At 40.0% G+C, this 18,442-nt stretch overlaps 1 long non-coding RNA gene across 1 annotated transcript; it reads left to right on the top strand.

Moving 5' to 3' along the window:
• The first annotated feature begins 14,169 nt into the window (after positions 1 to 14,169).
• LOC109464034 lies at positions 14,170 to 17,466 on the top strand. The gene is made up of 3 exons (XR_002139858.1): positions 14,170 to 14,396; positions 15,631 to 15,777; positions 16,747 to 17,466. It is a non-coding gene; the product is annotated as an uncharacterized LOC109464034 (long non-coding RNA).
• The last annotated feature ends 976 nt before the right edge of the window (positions 17,467 to 18,442 follow it).

Raw genomic sequence — 18,442 nt, 5'->3', positions numbered from 1 at the left:
ATAAACATATATAACCATGGTGATATAAAAGCTGGCAACCCGAACGGGGGCATCGATTAACTAAACTGGTTTTGTTTGGAATATTAAGAATAAAACGAAATTGTTTAAAATTCGATTCAAATTCAACATCACAGGAACAAAGAAACAAACATAACGCCAGAAATTGGGAAAATGTTGGATTTCTCAAAGAACAAAGTATCTAAGAGCCATTTGTGATTCAATATGCTTGTGATGTTCTAATATTCGCCACCAAAAATACCAAATTTCGACCCAAACAGAAAACGTCAGCAAAAAAAAAATGCCGGTTAAGGGAGCTTCCTGGTACCATCGCTGCCCTCACAGTGTAGCAAACATTGCGGTCGACATGTCCAACCTGTTAGAGATCAAACATCACAGCTCTGTGGCCCACATGTCCAACCTGTTATCTAGAGATCAAACATCACAGCTTTGTGGCCCACATGTCCAACCTGTTAGAGATCAAACATCACAGCTCTGTGGCCAACATGTCCAACCTGTTAGAGATCAAACATCACAGCTCTGTGGCCCACATGTCCAACCTGTTAGAGATAAAACATCACAGCTCTGTGGCCCACATGTCCAACCTGTTAGAGATAAAACATCACTGCTCTGTGGCCCACATGTCCAACCTGTTAGAGATCAAACATCACAGCTCTGTGGCCCACATGTCCAACCTGTTAGAGATCAAACATCACAGCTCTGTGGCCAACATGTCTAACCTGATAGAGATCAAACATCACAGTTCTGTGGCCCACATGTCCAACCTGTTAGAGATCAAACATCACAGCTTTGTGGAAAACATTTTGAAAGGCTTAAGTCAAGTAATTGAGTTCGACATGGTAGCCGTTATGTTTGCAATAGACAACCGTCAGAAGCAGTTAAAGAGATCAAAATGCAAAAGACTGGAACTAAACAAAGTGTAGTGAGGCTGGTTGTCAAACATTGTGGTATAAAAATATATGCTCTTTATTAAGATATATACATGTACTAATTGCTAGCAAGCTTGTAGGTTGACATAAACTTTGTTATCTTCTACTTAAAGTTAAGCGGAATACTGTTCTATTCAAAGGCTTTAATTGTAGACTTCTAGGGTATCCTACCGTTAATATACTAGCATAACTGTTAACTTCTTGTGACATTTTCAATAGATGTTACTTTCATAGGTTATAAGAAGCGTTGCTAGTCGACAAGAAGCCATGATGTTAAAATGGCTACGCTTTAGTGAGATGTAAACATTTCCTTTGGAGTGAAACTCTGCTTAAAGTTACCTGTAACCAACAATGTGCAGGTGTTGTAGTTGTAAGGAAAATATAATCTTGGATCTAATATACAGAGGTGCTGCGGACTGTGTCAGGTATTGTGAGATATCTACAGATATCTCCACGTAAAGGTAAATTAGAGCTTCCATCATTTACTAACCAGGAGAAGTAATAGCTTAGTTACTATAATCGTGTATGTGCATTTTGCTTTTTTGAAGCTTTTTAATAGATCTGCAGTTTTGGTACCAAATTCATGTGTTTGTCATTTTTGTGTATTTGATAACTTGTGTACAGCTTCCTTAGAACAATCACTTCCAGGTGCATTCCATTCGTCCTGTTGAGTCTGAATCACTCTTGTTAAAAATTATATTATAAATTACGTTTTAGTATATGAATATTAATTTAATGAAGCAAGCAACCTTCATTGTTTTACTTTTTGTCATTCTGTCATCAACAAATGCCAAAAACAATAACAGAAACACTGAAGCACTTCAGATCACAAGGGCAATGACCGGTAATAACAGACACACTGAAGTACTTCAGGTCACAAGGCAAATGCCGGTTGATGGACTGCCCTATTCAAATGCGTGGCAAACATGTGAGAAAGAAGGTGTGAAAAGTCACCTGCCTGAGCGAAACCGGACTGGTAAAAAAACCTGGCTGGAGCGTAATTGGAGGAAGACTGATGAATAGTATACTATCATCAGTATCAAGATCTGAATTGTCCAGGTAATTGCTTGTCTGTAAGTCCTATGGTTAACAACTGCCATTAAAGCATTTGCAGTGCATTGTTTGCCTCTATTATCTCCATTGAACCTTGGTGGCATTTTCCTGATAAAATAGATTCACACATTGTTCACAATATACGTGTTCTTTGCTTGACTTTATGTGCAAAATGCACACTGTGATCAGTGGCACGATTGGTCTGATGTGTGCAAAATACACAGTGCTCAATGGCACGATTGGTCCGGTATGTGCAAAATGCACAGTGATCAATAGTATGGCCTGTTTGGTCTCAGGGTCTAATTTGGTTGGATCAACAACTCTCTTTTAAACCTCCTTGGTTGGATGTAAAATGTAGAGCCTAGATTTCAGTAGAAGTTATAAATGTGTACTTTGTAAAATTTTATTGAGTATAGACTTTTGCTAACTGAAAGATTCTGTTTTTTATTGTGTCACTGGTATAAGTAGCAGAGGACAGTCTAAGGCGTCACTGAAACAGAAAGAAAAGATTGTCTTGTTCACAAAACATCTTGAACGAAAAGCAAAAATCTACAACAAAAGTTCAGGCGTGACGTCTTGCCAACTGCTTCGCTGATTGTTAGCTACAACCCGTTGTTTTCTACTATTCCTTAGATATGTACGTTTTAAAACCCTTGTCCTGCTGGCCATTCTGACCTATACACGCCCCCTGTGCTGGGGATTCCAGACTGTACTGCAATATATGGTACTACTTTTATTTTACTTATTACCTTTGCCAAGAAGGTTATGTTTTCAGTAGCGTTTGTCCGTCTGCACATTTGTTTGTCTGTGAACAGCATAACTCAAGAAGCTTAATATGCAGTGTCATGAAACTTAGTATGTGGGTAGGTCTTGAAGAGGCCAAAAATGATTAGATTTTGGGCCTCCTGGCGGCTTTTCTTGGTATTGCAGCAGAACTTCTGGGTTTGATATCTCGAGATCTGGACATGTTAGGGTCACGAATTTTGGGGTAGCTCTTGGGGTACGAAACACGTGACATGAGTTTGGGCACCATAGTGGCTTGTTCTAGAACTGCAGGGGCGTTTGTTGAAAAATCTTCGAAGGATAACCGGTCGATGTATTGTGATTTTTGGCATGTAGGGAGCTGAAGTGATGCTTGACATAATCAGATTACAATTATGCAAATCAGTAGCTAATTTGCATAAATAATGAGGGAATTCTATTAATCTGCTTTGTTTTATAATAGGAATACGAAACACTTGTGACATGTAATTGAGCCCGTGAAGAACATCTGAGGATATAGATTATGTGGAAAAAGACCTAATTTGCATAATTAATGGGAAATTGTTATAATTTCACAGTTGTAATTGCTGGGAATTTCATACTTGCCGCATTTGGAAGTTGAGTGAAGGTGAACATCAATAGATATAATGTATTCAAATTATGACTTCATTTGCATAATTTATGAGGAAGTGCTAGAATAGCCTTTTTTGTTAAGATAAGGTTGTCATTGGGTGGAGCATATGATCAACTGAAGAGATGTAATCATGCAAATGAGGCTCTTATTTGCGAAATCAATGACTGAAATTGTATAATTCGTCAACCGGAAGGGTTAACATCATTTGTCGAAGGTATGAGATCTGGAACTCTTGTTTTAGGCTACTTTTATCTAAAACAACCCCATTATGTTATACATCAATGGAAAGTCTCTACTTTTTATACATGCCTACCAAAAGTGACTTAGTGCAGGCAGTAATGGGTAAATAAAGGTAATAATGCAATAAAAATGTTTTTATGAAATGCATGTATTATGATACTCAAAGCCACACGAGAACTGCCAATTTAAGACTACAACATTCATGAGATGTCCTGACAACATCAGAAGTACATATCAGACCAAAAATGCACCCAGGTGCTACTACAGGTAAGTTTATGACTACAGACTCTCCTGGGTGCTGAACTGCCTTCCCAGCTGAAAAGGTGATCCACTACAACATAGTATTCTCCTTCTTGTAGCTTCACAAAAGATTCTACCCATACTTGTTACTCCGTGAAGGAGGTCAGGACCTCCGGACGGAGTGTTGTAATCGGCTGATTTTTCATGTTCGCAGTCAAAACACTGGGTTCTCTTCGTGTAATCGGCACGCAATTTTATACGCCGTCTGCGGGCATGCCCGTGTTGATGCACGAATGTGTATTTTTGCCGTTGCTGCTTTCGCGGTCAATGTAATATCGCAGACGCACCCCTACAATTACGAGGCGAATTGGAACGGTCCAGAAAAACGCGTTGTTTGGAATAGCGGGGGGGGAGGTAAAAGTTCATGCAGATACGGGGTGGTTTTTATAAGTGGTTCCAGATGTTTTTGCCCATGGTTAAGAGATGCCAAGTTTTTTGGAAGATGTTCGCAGCCAAAACGCATTCTGCCGTACGTCGCATATCTGTGTAATTTCGCATGTGGTGTTGCATTATGTCCGGGATGATGCACGTCTTTTTATTTTTACCGTAGCTGTTTTGATATTGGAGTAAATGGTTATTTTCGAAACATCCCTACTTTTACAATCCTGTGGAATAGACCGTAGGTTTAGGCAGTTGTCTGGTAGCAGAGGTACTGTAAGCAGATATCCTGGTTATCTGGCCGGCGGTAGTAACACTCGCGGTGCTTACCGCCACTGTTGCTGGAATTTGGCTTGTTCCAGGCGCGCTTAATTAGGTACAGGCACCGTAAGACGGTGGGGCTGTCTTTGTTACTAGACACGACCATGATAGTCCGATCTTTATGTGAATGCAATGATTGTGTGTGTGTAATTAAAATGAAGTTAGAACTTGAAGCACAGTATCTTTACACGCCCTGGGAGCAGTAATGGATTTAGCTCTTTGTATGTTTTATGCTTGTGACGCGCCCTCATTGTATTAACCCACGCTCCTCCGCAGCGTCCGCTAGCGCGCTATAATTAAATCCACATCTGGGCGCGCGGCGGTCCCCAGAGCAACACAGTGCGGAAGCATTAGCGTGTATTTGTGTCCTGGGGCCGAGAACGCATATTGCGCAAAGCATGCTGGGTAGCAGAGTGAACTGTCCTGGGGACGAGAGTTTGTGGCGCGGGCGAAGAATGCCAAAACTCCCTCCGTGGCTAAGTTCCTTCCGCGACTAACTCCCTTCTGGGCAAATGTAGAGGGATAACGGTACACCCTCATAGCGTCACCAAATGAGGTACTTTGTAAAGGTCCGTTTTATTTGGTATATATTACCATTGTGACAGCATTTTATACCCCAAAATAGGAATCTTGCGTCTTGTTTTAGGTCCCGATAGTAGAAAGAATGCAGTGTACATGTATTCAGATGGCCGCCGTGTAACGTTACGTACTAGCGAGCGCGCACGACAATACCGCCAGAGTAGAGTAGGTTATCCTAACCCTTTAGATAGCGCAAAGAAAACAAAAACGACAGATTTGCATTAAAGAAAGTTTATTTTCCATAGCCTGGGCTAAGCCACGATCTATAACCTATGGCTTCTCCACGGGCGCTGGGGACGAGCGTGGTATTAACCGTTGCCTAATTATAATGTCTGCACAGTAGGTCTGGCGTTGACGCTTGGGATTTTGTTGAAATATATAAAACTTCACGGAGAATTGTCGCCTATGGCTTCTTGTTATACATGAACTTAAAGATTACTACTTGTACTTTCCCAGAGGATTGTTAGCATCTTAATAATGTTCATTACAAAGCTAATACCTGTATAAAGGGCAATAAAATGCATTTCTTCTACAATACTGGAATATAATCCACTCAGCACCCATAGAATCACTTGCACCTGGGTCATACAGTTTCTGATGAATTCTGACAAGACCAGAAGTACATATCAGACAAAAAAATGCACTCAGGTACTACTAAATGTAAGTTTATGACTTCAGACTCTCCTGGGTGCTACAATCCCTGCCCAGGTCTACTACTACAACATTGTACCCTCCTTCCTGTAGCTTTACAAAACAATCTACATGTAGTTGCTAAATATTAACTGAAAGCTTACATATTTTTGTTCAAAAAATGAATAACAACTAGATTATATCAATGAATTATCAGTACAAAACAATCAAATAGCAATAAAACCCACATTTCACATTTCCATATATTTATTATGGGACCTTTGAATATCTATCACCAGCAGTACACAGCTCCTGAGGAACCATAAAAACATCAGAATAATGTGCAAGAGAGAAAAAAAGTCACCCAGGTAAGACGACTTTACTGCTGCTGTTCCATTAGCAATGTACTAGCACAACCAGGGGTGGTACGTTGTTGTCACGTCAGCGGCTTGAGGGGCCGGCGCTGCCGCACGTCCGTCAGCTGAACCCGCACCTCTACCCCGCCCGCGGCCTCCTCACGATCTCCTCGGCGTCTTCCCCGGGTACGACGACGTCGTCTACTTCAGGCTGAACATGCGGTTTATTCCCGCCCGGAAGCTTGGCGTCTGCTAGCACGAACATGTGACGATTTCTTCTCTGTCTTCGTCGGTAGTTTCTAGGTAATCTTCGTCCGAAGTGGGATATTTTTGGCCAGAATCGTTCGTAAATAACTCTTCGCGAACCTGTTCAATCGTTATTCGTTCCATTTTGGCGTTTACACTGTAAATTTACCGCCACAAACAACTGTAAACAACATCACAAAAGAATTCGTCAGACCAAGGACATTATACATAATGACAAAGGACATTATAATAAATAGCAAAAGTAGTAAACCCCCGGGTTCGAATGGTATGATCCGCAGCCTATATACATTATTCATTCAAGCGTAAGAAAATTATATTTCCTTAGTTTAAAGAGCAGATACGAAATTTTCATGTGATGGCAGTGACTTAATGCACTGCGCTACTCGTATGTATATGACAATATGAATGTGAATTTATTGTGAAGTCATCTTATTTAAGTGCTGTATTTATCGAAAACCACAAAGACTAATCTATGGCATGGCACTCAGTATAAATCGCTTCTGCATTGCTTTCAAACATCGAACCTACCAAACACTAAAACACCATGGCATTAAACCGGGCACTAAGCCGGGGCACGCCCCGGCAAAAACACGCAAAAAATTAACAAAAACTCAAACCTCTGCTTGGAGAGTAACACCCGGCAACATTTCATCTGTAGCTGCCGGCGTCCGGATACGGGTGTTGTGGAAACTTAAGTATCGATCTGACTAGCGTCTTGTTTACGGCCCTAGAAATCCTATCAATGCCACAGCAGGTAAATGTTATGGATAACATCCTCCGCAGCCTCCAAATCTAATGCGAGCGGCCGAAAAACAAGACGGACCAAGAAAAACCAGGTTCCTACATTTTAAAATTTTGAGTCAATCATTGTACAAATGGCTTTGATTCAGTGGGAACATCACATATACACAGACAATATCACATATCACTGCATCAAAGTACTAAACGAAACATTATATCAGAGGATTTTCTTGTCTCTTCTCTTAATATTTTTATCTGCCATCCACTTTCCGTCATGGCAACAGACATCTTTGCCCTTTTTTGGCATGTTAACAACTGTCAGAAGGCAACAAAATTTATTCTTTTTCTTCTTCCAAGATCAGGCGAAACTTAATGCGCGCGCTCATGTCATCCGTACAAATTACTCGCTGTGGCCTGATCTAGGAACTGCAGTTTCAGTTGCCGTACACACGTCGATGACACGTAACGTAACGTAACGTAACGTCTCGGCTTCTGCCAAGAGCTGCCTGTGTCTTCACCTCCTCTAGTACAACATCATTGGAAGTCGTAAGTATCCAACATTCCAAACTAACTCGTGTTCTCTAGAACTTTACCTGGAGTTTCATGCCATTTTATTTTTTTCTCAATACTCAATATCTTTACTTTACTTTCAATATCGATCCGAAAAAAATGCACCTGAAAGCGCCGTAAATTGTGTACTATCTATCACTACTTCAACGTCTAAACTTCTACAGTGTGTTAGCATTTGTGTCTATAAATCAAAAGTAGAGACATTCTCTTCCATTCTGTTCTGATTTTTTCCAAATGAAACAAGACTCTTTAAAAGATGGAATGGGTAGCCATGTTGGAATACTACTGTTTATATCATCAGTCATTCTGTTGACGGAAAGGTTTAACATCCTGGCCTGGTACACGATCTCCCCCCAACCATGGTTAGTAGGTCGGGAGTAAGGTCGGATATGGGTTGACTGATGTTCAGCGGTCTCGAAGTCGGCTACTGTCGGCCACCTTAACTGTTAATTTTGAGCGAGTCTACAAAATTTGAGTACTAGTAGCAATGAGGACATATCAAATTTTATCTTTACTGCAGCGTTTTAACAACCTTTCGATAAATTGCTATTTTAAGATATTTGAATATTTGTAATTCTAGTATGGTGTATTTAAGATTTTAAACAATGGTTATATTTCATCCCTATGTGTGTAAACAGCTGTGTGTTGCATTTGTAATTGTAATTGTATTCTGTAACCAGACCCAACAATTCAGCCGAATGCATCTGGGCTGCCAGTGGGTCCTGGGATTTATTTGTTCAACAACAATAAACCAGACTATATAATATATACTGATCGGCTCTGCCAGCGGCCGAATGTTTGAAAATGTTAAAAACATTCGGGAGTGGACGACCACGGTTGGCTGGTGGTTGGCTGGTATTTGGGATAAGTTCAGCGTCGTGTTCTGGGGTCTCATTTGACTTAAATTTGATTTAATTCGAAGCGAAAGACAAGCAGAACTTGTGTAGGGTCGTGTGGCGTAGGTTCGAGTCCTGGGTTCGAGTCCTGATATACCACCGATCTTGTGGCCTTCGGAAAGGCACTTTACACGACTTTCCTCACTTAGCTCAGGTGTAAATGAGTATTGTCCTGTCATGTATTTGTCCCCTGTGTTGATGGCGGAATTAATATAAGCTGAAAAGACTTGTGCCGGCACCACGTCTTCTAATTACATGTTGGAATAAAAAAAAGCAAGGACTAAATCCAGTTACACTGTTCCCGAACTTCAGCCAACCTTGTTCGGCTGGTGTTCGGGGGAAGGTTCTGAATTTGACAGCGACCGCTAGTAAATGTACGTACACAGCCCTCTCCCAAATGCTCTCTACGCAATTACCAACAAATTTGTATCAGAGAACCACCGTTGACCAAAGCAGTGCCCATGATTGGTAGAGGATGAATTTCACTATTTGTCTGAATAATCCAAATACCATGTAAGCTGTAATACATAATTTATCTGTCGCTTTTCCAATGTTATTCGTTTTCTGGCTCTAAAGCAAATTATTTCTTACCGTGGTGATAACCCTAACACTGCATATACAGAGCAATGAATGAAAAACTTAAGTCAAATTATTAGACATTCAAATTTGTTTGAAGTCTTATTCAACAGCATTGATTGTAGATTTTTTGGATCCTGTGATATCGTTCTGGTTCACCACAGGATGTTTCTTTTTTATTCCGCCTAACCTGTCACTCCTTTAAGTCCATTCCAAGTAACCACGTGTCACTATTTACTCAGTTACATGTATGTCTGTTTCACTATTACCGCTAACAATGCGGTCCCAAACGTTAAGTAATTGTTACATACATACATGTAGATACTGTTACAACATAGTGAAATTTAAGGTATTGTTGGGCCACACCAATTTAAGTTGTTGTTTGTCGGATTCACCCTGTCCATTTCTTCTGATTTGCAAAAAAAAAATTGATTCCAATTTAATCTAGTCTAATAAAAAAATCAACTGCAAAATTTCGCCCTGTCGCTTCATATTTTTTTCTGACAAAATCCAAGAAACAACAAATTAAATTAATGTGGCCTTATTACAACATGTTGTTAGCTGACTACATACTGAGCTAATGCAGTCCCTAATTTAAAGTACACAATGTGTACATACTGTTATTACATCTTGTTGTGCCTTCTACATAAGTATGATAGTAGGATATACCAATAATTGTGTTTTTAAATATCTTTAAAATTTATCTATAATTCTGAATAACATGATGATTATACCTCTTTTATATGGGTAGAAGTCATGATGATGTTTACATACAAAGTACAACCTCCAGCTAACATTTACAAACAGTCAAACAAACCGGCCATATGGTCTCATTCATGAGTTTTTTTTTCGATACATTAGATGTACCATGCATTAATGAGTGCCTTACGAGACCGTGTTCCCTATGATTCTACATTAAATCAGTTGATATCGCTCATGCTATGTTGAGCAAGCTTACTCTACATCTCATAAAAAAATTGCCAACGACTTCTATACACACAATCCCTTTTTATGGGAATTACAAACTGCACTTAGCGGCTGCTCGCAAGAGGCCCTCCCGCGCTGCAAACCTACGACCGCACAACTTACAACACTGGACTGTGCACGTCCGACCTAGCGCGCGGCTGCCGACAATTACGTCCTAATTTCATCAGTTACAAACAAGCTTTTACCGCTTTGACGTTTTACATCAGTTGGGATGGCTAAAGGGAAAATTCTCACCAATAAAAACACATGTTCATACAGCCGTTTAGTTTTTGACTTGGTACTCTTTACACTCGGAGTAATATACATGGATGATATACATATACACTCCCTGGCATGTTCGTTACTCCTAATTTGTTTACCATACTTACATATTCACTGTTTTTATAACAGTTTATTCATAAAAACCAGCCTCGCGGCCTGTACAAAAACATGCTGAATAACACTGATTTTTTACAGTTACTTGTCTGGCAAATACAAATTAACATTGCAATACATATACAAATTAAAACATTACAAAAAGCCTCGCATGGGCACTAAAGTAAAGTCCAGAGAGTCTTAAGAGTCTTACTGCGAAGACTCGCTGTACAGGCATATTGCATTTTATAGTCACTTCTGCACTGTGAACTTATCATTACCATTGATACTTAGCAAATTATATTTCTTACACACACACACACACACACACACACACACACACACACACACACACACACACCTTCTTCTCTGCAATGTCCATTTCCCTCAGATCGTGAAATTTTGCTACGATGACAACAAAGTCAAATACTAGTACATGTACATCCTTAGGCTTATTATAATACACTTGCACATGCCTGCTTTGATTTCTTTCTTTTTTTTCTTTTTTTTTTTAGCCACAAAGTTACATGTCACCACTATGGCAGTTTGCAATGCACCCACGGCCTACAAGCAATTTAAACAATATAGGGATATATATTTACTTCAAATACATTCTGGAGTGAAAAGAGACTACAAAGCAATGTTAGTCCCTCATGTACTTAATAGCTGTATCTGTAATTTCTGTATTTATTTAGATACAGCAAGAAAAACAGTTACTCAAGCAACTGGATATGCTTTTGGAAACGGTCAGATGTTTCAAGTATCATCCACTACCTTTTTTGGTGTATCTTATTAAGTGGATTTCTAACCTTCACTGACGTATTTAGGTACAGGTCTGGACCTGAACATCTGGAGAACCATTTAGTGCACAAAGATTGGTAAATTTCCTCTTAAAGACAACAATTTTGACAATCTACGCGTTACAATGAATGAATGAGGCTTCCCGCGCCCAGCCAGTGTGGGCTTATACGGCACCATTTGATAATACATTGTGTATGGTACATAAACAAAAGAGAATCAGTCGTGCAGAGATAACAAAATCAACCATAAAGTGAACACAATTTAGGGCTTCAAGGAAGCACCATTTGCCGTGGGAAGATAGTAACAGTGGGGTCAAATACTCTGCTCACAACCAACTCTCCACATGGTCCCATAGCGACAGCCCACGGGTGGCTAATGTCCGCGATGGTGCTGACAAACTTTCCCTGGCTTGTGAACATGTCTACCCGGTGGTTCAAATAGTTTGCCACAATGATGCGACCAGAGGTGTCAAGACAAATACCTCTGGGAGAGTTCAGTTGCCCCTTCCCCTTTCCACGGGTGCCGAATTCAAGTATCTTTACTCCGGAGGGATTGTACTTCTGGATGGTTTTAAACCCATCCGTCAGCAGGACATTTCCCTCCTTGTCCGATGTGACTCCCGAGATCCCTATTTTCGTACGCACTTCTGAACTCCAAAGACGAGAGCCGTTTGGTTCAAACATCATAATTGTACTTATGTCTCCCACGATAATTTTATTGTTGCGCACGTCCATCGCAATGCCGAAATAGTAGCCCTTGAGGCTTACGTCAATTTCTTTAATGGGCTGTCCGTTCTTACTGTACTGTACGATATGGTCTTCATTGACGAACCTAAGGGGCCATATATTCAATTTACTTCTCCTTACCACTACCCACAGGTAGCCAGGCGCCACGTCCAAAGCAACACCATGAGGTTCGAGCATTGTCTTACTCTCACCCGGCAGTACCGTTGGAAAGAGGCGGAGAAAGGTCCCATCTATACTGAAGACCTGGACTCGTTTGTTTATCTTATCACTATCAGTCACAAATATCTCATTGTCAGCAGACACGGCAACTCCGGAGATTCTTAGGAATTTTCCAGGTTCTGTTCCCTTCCCGCCAAACGTGATCTTCTTTTGCTTTACGTCACCACCTTTTGCCATGAGTGATAAAAAAGGATTTTTCAAACTAAAATATAAACCAAAAAACAGTTACTCAAGCAACTGGATATGATTTTGAAAACGTCAGACGTTTCAGCTAGTATCCACTAGCTTTCGTCAGTGACTGAGAGACCAGAGGGGAAAGCAGGTTTATATACACAACCTGTTGATTGATATGCAAATAAAGTGAAGACAAATTTTTGGAAGTCGAAAAAGGAACAAAAGTCAGACAAGTCAAGACAAGATGATGCAAATTAGTCTGAAAGCTCCTGTTATACAGGACAGGAGCTTAAGTGTTGTCTATCCTCGGGCTGGGAGTGCCAAATCCCAAGTGCCGGAGAGAGTGTACAGGACCCGTAGCCCCCCTTCCCTGTTGAGGGTGGGGTTGTATATTCTTTCATATATTGCCTCTTTAACACCCCGTTCCCACCAGCGTGTTTCGCGGTCTAAGACATCCGTGGACTCGAGTTTGAAAGAGTGACCCTGGTTGTGTTGTAGGTGGTGGAAAATAGCTGAGGAGTAGCCGTTGGCACTAGGTCGGCAATGTTCTTTGTACCTTACTTTAAGCGGTCGACTTGTCTCTCCGATGTAGGTGTTGTTACAATTGGGCTCCTCACATTTGAGTCTGTAAATAACATTCGCCTTGGTACCCTTGTGAGGTCGGTCCTTAGGGTGTACCAGTCTTTGTCTGAGGGTTGAGTGAGGTTTGAAGTTAGTGGCTATGTTGAAGTTTTGGAAGATCCGTCGGAGTTTCTCAGATACTCCTTGGACATACGGAATAGTGATGTTGGCCTTGTTTTTGTTGGTCAATGGTTTGCACTTCTGGGTTTTCTTAGACTGATGGGAAAGGGTGGTGGGAATCAAAAGCCAGGTACTGATCAGTGTGGGTTGGTTTCCTGTACACTTCGAAACGAAGGTTACCATCTGCCTCTACGATAGTTTTGGTGTCTAGGAAAGGGAGCATGTTGTCATGGCTTGGCTCCTGTGTGAACTTGATGTTGTCATCTATCTGGTTGATGTGGTCAAAGAAGTCAGCAGCTACCCTCTTTTTCAATCTGCACCAAGTGTCATCTACATATCGAAACCAGTTGGCCGGGGGAGTGTCATTGAAAGTGCTGAGGGCTTTGTTTTCAAACTTCTCCATGATAGATGACAACATCAAGTTCACACAGGAGCCAAGCCATGACAACATGCTCCCTTTCCTAGACACCAAAACTATCGTAGAGGCAGATGGTAACCTTCGTTTCGAAGTGTACAGGAAACCAACCCACACTGATCAGTACCTGGCTTTTGATTCCCACCACCCTTTGGAACATAAACTAGCAGTGATCAAAACTCTCTTCCATCGTGCAGACAACATTGTCACTTCAGACCAAGCCAAAACGGACGAACAAAGACACCTCCGAGGTGCCCTGGCTAAATGTGGCTACCAAAACTGGACTTTCAACAAAGCGCTCAAACCTTCAGATCAGTCTAAGAAAACCCAGAAGTGCAAACCATTGACCAACAAAAACAAGGCCAACATCACTATTCCCAGCCGATACACATACCATATATAGTAACTACTTACTAACGGTGACCACCGTTATATAGTAACTAATAAGCTAAGAGGCTCTCTTCACCTCCTAGGATATGACCGTTATTAGTAACCTCACTGCTTTACTATAGAAAATAAACGGTCGGGTGTAGTCCTCGCGAGAGTTGTAAAATCCGTCGCGAGATAATGCGAGACTAGACTTGCGGTTGGTTGCCGGCTTGGCTGAAATGGACGACAGACGGGACGGCCTGGCGATTTATATTTTCTCTTCATCTCTACTCTGACCTGGACCAATTCCTGGACCATTTATAGGCTACATATTCTGCAGGTTAGTCACTAGCTCACTGGACTCTCAGTCCTTGTTGTTTAAGTGCTAAATCCGCGTTGCGTTGAGGCACGACTGGGCTGTTTTCTCTTCTTCGCAAATAGCCAGTGAATATGTTTGGATATGTGGCTAGCAGCCAAAAGAAGATTTCAGTAGTCAAATATCAACTGCCTACGTAATACATTTGATTTGGTAATGGTATATACGTATACGTAGGTGTGTGTCTGTATGTGTATTGGGGGTGGGGGGCGGCATTCAAATGTACGCGCGCCCGGGTGATTCCATTCCAGAATGGGGTTGGGCAGCTACTCTCCAAGCAGAGGTTTGGGTTTTGGGGGGTATTTCTAGCGTGTTTTTAGGCTTTTTTATCGGGGTTTCTCTTTTGCACTGAATTTTTTTTTCCACCAAAGTTTGAAAACACGCTAAAAATACCCCCAAAACCCAAACCTCTGCTTGGATAGTATTGGGCAGCATCAAACTACTAGTACATGTATAATTATACGTTACACCGTAACTTGACTAGATGTAGTATTATCAAGGAGCTTAGTGTCATATTATGAAGGACATTACATCATTGACCATACATGTCACTAAGACAGCATTAGTTTGATTACGGGTTACTATTTCCCTATACACATGTATCTAAATAGAAATAGAACATTTAATGTTTTTAAAATTCAAAATTCATGTATTTTGTCATAAAACAGATTCATGAGTTGCATTTTATTTCATGTTTCTTTGACCCTCATTCTGTTTATGCTAAACAGAGTTGTCACTCCCTAGTTATTAATTAAAGGGAAAGGATAAAGTCATTTCTCACCACTCATTATCATCCCCCATCAGGCATATTTTACTTCCATAACTATCCTCATCAAATTGGTACTGTGTTGTGGTGTTATCCAAAGTTATACTATTAGCCTACAAAAAGGGAAAGCAAGTTTTTTTTACTGTAATATACTAATACATTGAAACACAATTCACTGTATTCAAGAGTTCATCAATCAAAGCAAGAAAAAGCATTGTGGATGTTTTAAAAAAGATCTACAACCTATTATATGTATGGCACTTACCAGGCTGATGTATCAGTAACTGACCCTGATAAAGGTAGTTTTGGAGTTACTGAAATGTCATGATGTGTAAATTGATACGTATCTACATGTATTTACCATGCGCATATGTATATTTGACATATGACATATGTATATTTGTTTCTGTCAATTTTTGTATTGTATTGTAGTACGCCGAAGCAGAGGAAATGGCAGCGGGTAGGATTGAGAGTCGCAGCATGCAATACTGGGGAACCAGAAGGAGTCCCAATGGAACCGCTTCACATGCTGATGTACAAGGAACTTAAGCTGGGCTTCTAGTAGTTTTCTTTGCCCCAGTAAGTTACATTAACTTTGAAAATTACCTGCACCAGACACATTTTACCTGTACCACTCACTGTCACCCAGAACATAGGAATTATGTAGATTACACAGAAAACTGGAAATCATTGCCAGGATTTCTTTTGAACTTAAAAGTAATACAATGTGAAAGTCAATGCAGCAAATAAAAATCCACATATGCCTACACTTTTATATAAAACTACTAGTAGTACCAGTGAGTGCAGGTTTGATGCAGGTGAATTGTGCACCGAACAGGAAATATTTGTACTGCCCTTCTATCTCGGTACCAGGTAAGGCACTGATATTTCAAATGGATTAATACTGCTACAGTTAAAATTCACTGTTCAATATAGCCTTGTATCAAGTCTCCACTCAGTCAGGCTGGGCATACATGTAAGAATGAGCATAAATGTAAAAATTTTGAATCCAGTGATAATTTTAATAATATCCAGAAACACAAACAGTTCTCAAACAGGTGGCATTGAGATTCTTACATGTAATGCATTCTAACAGCATTGAAAACAGCTCTGATCACATTCAGATTAGAATCAAATGGGCCCGAATATTTCGAATACACTATGAAATTTTCACAATATGCACTTTGAATAACATTCTGCCTGTCATGTGAAGGGCGAAGGGGGAGGGCAGACATACAGGTACAGTGCTGGTAGCTGTAAGTAACTGTTACATAAACAGGTTTGGCAAATAATCTATAAGTTATACATGTAGCCTGGTAGCAAACTGTCATTCTAGTGGTAAATCACTTATTTTGTATAATGATTCATTATCTAAAAATTAGAATACTAGTATACTCAAGTTTTCTTGATTATCAAATGCCTTCAATTATGTAAAAATTAGAATACTAGTATACTAGTTTGCTAATTCTTCACACTTGTTGTGAATTTTGTTGCTAATTCTTAGCAACTGTAAATAGACATGACATTGTACATTCTATTTTTCTCCAGGGCCATGGAGGAGTACCAGGAGGACTTCACCTTTGAGGAAAGCATTGAAAATGAAGCTGTGTGCCAAATAAGAAAGCAGAGCTATGAGAAAAGAACAGTCAAAGTTAAGCTTGCTTCAACAAGATTTCTGCACAAGACTTGCTCTCAGGGCAGTGAGAACAGAGGATAGCAGGCACCACTGTAACTAGTCAGCTATCTTGCCCAACTGGAAAGAAGGCTATTATTTAGTTTTAAAAAAAGTGTTGATAAGATAACACATTTGACATATGTAGGCATGTCAGCTGATTTTTAGGTAAAATGACCTGACCACTTTCTGGTAATGTTGATGGTATATTGTATATACAATACACATGTACTGTTTACCTAGCATACCACAAATGATGTGTAATTTGTATAAAAGGTATTCTTGTATACTTTGATAATTAACATTGAATTGTACATTAACCTTTCTGAAGGCAAACCTTTCTGAAGGCAAACCTTTCTGAAGGCCTGTGTTATCTTTTATGACTAAATATAAATGGCAGCAGTTTTCATTAGTTCAAGTATCATATCCTTGCACAGAAGGTACCATGAACTTTATTGCAATTTTGTACACGCTGTTTGCAATATATCAAACAATGAAATAGCAAAAATACATAATGAGTGTGGCTGTGCAGGTATCATTTTATCAGTCAATTTATAAACATTAAACAAATCTCCTTTGCCAAAAATGTACTTATGATGTCTTTGTGTCACACACTTTATCTTCAGGATTTGTTCTTCAGTTTCATCTCAATGAATATCCCTAGTCATCAAGCAAATTGACATATCAAGCTTTGTATGCAATTATTCCAGTACTTTTTGTCTTGAATATTGATGTACATGTATAGGTAATAGGTTTTTTAGCATATTGTAATAGAAATTTAATGAAAAAGCCTGAAGAGGCTCAGGGAGGAAACAATGGACTAGTTGCTGGCCTAGGCATTTATTGAAGGGAGGGGGGTAGCTGTGGTGCATAAAGAAGCAGTATTAAAGGGATTTTTACGCTAATGATGAAAAATTTTCAACACGGAGCTATTTTTTAAAAATTGGTATTGTTGGGTCCGTTGCGATATGCCATACGGCAGTTTAAATATGTAAATTTCGTTGAGCAATATTGATATGGGGGGGCCCCCTGGACAGAAAAGGGATTTTTATGCTAATGACGACAAATTTTCAACGCGGAGCTATTTCGTAAAAATTGGTATTGTTGGGTTCTTTGCGATACGCCATGTTCAAATATGTAAATTTCGTTGAGCAATATTGATATGGGGGTCCCCCTGGACAGAAAAGGTATTTTTATGCTAATGACGACAAATTTTCAACGCGGAGCTATTTCGTAAAAATTGGTATTGTGGGGTTCTTTTGCGATACGCCAAGTTCAAATATGTAAATTTCGTTGAGCAATATTGATATGTGGGGCCCCCCTGGACAGAAAAGGGATTTTTTATGCTAATGACGACAAATTTTCAACGCGGAGCTATTTCGTAAAAATTGGTATTGTTGGGTTCCTTGCGATACACCAAGTGTAAATATGCATGTTTCATTGAGAAATATTGATGGGGTGGGGCTGGACCTGGACAGAAAAGGGATTTATATGCTAATGATGAAAAATTTTCAACGCAGAGCTATTTTGTAAAAAGTGGTATTGTTGGGTTCGCTGTGATATGCCAAAGGT

This window comes from Branchiostoma belcheri, unplaced genomic scaffold (genome assembly GCF_001625305.1).
Source record: "Branchiostoma belcheri isolate BF01 breed outbred unplaced genomic scaffold, Haploidv18h27 scaffold130, whole genome shotgun sequence".
Taxonomy (NCBI): domain Eukaryota; kingdom Metazoa; phylum Chordata; class Leptocardii; order Amphioxiformes; family Branchiostomatidae; genus Branchiostoma; species Branchiostoma belcheri.
The sequence above is the reverse complement of the archived record's forward strand: the minus strand, read 5'-3'. Positions and strand labels throughout refer to the sequence as shown.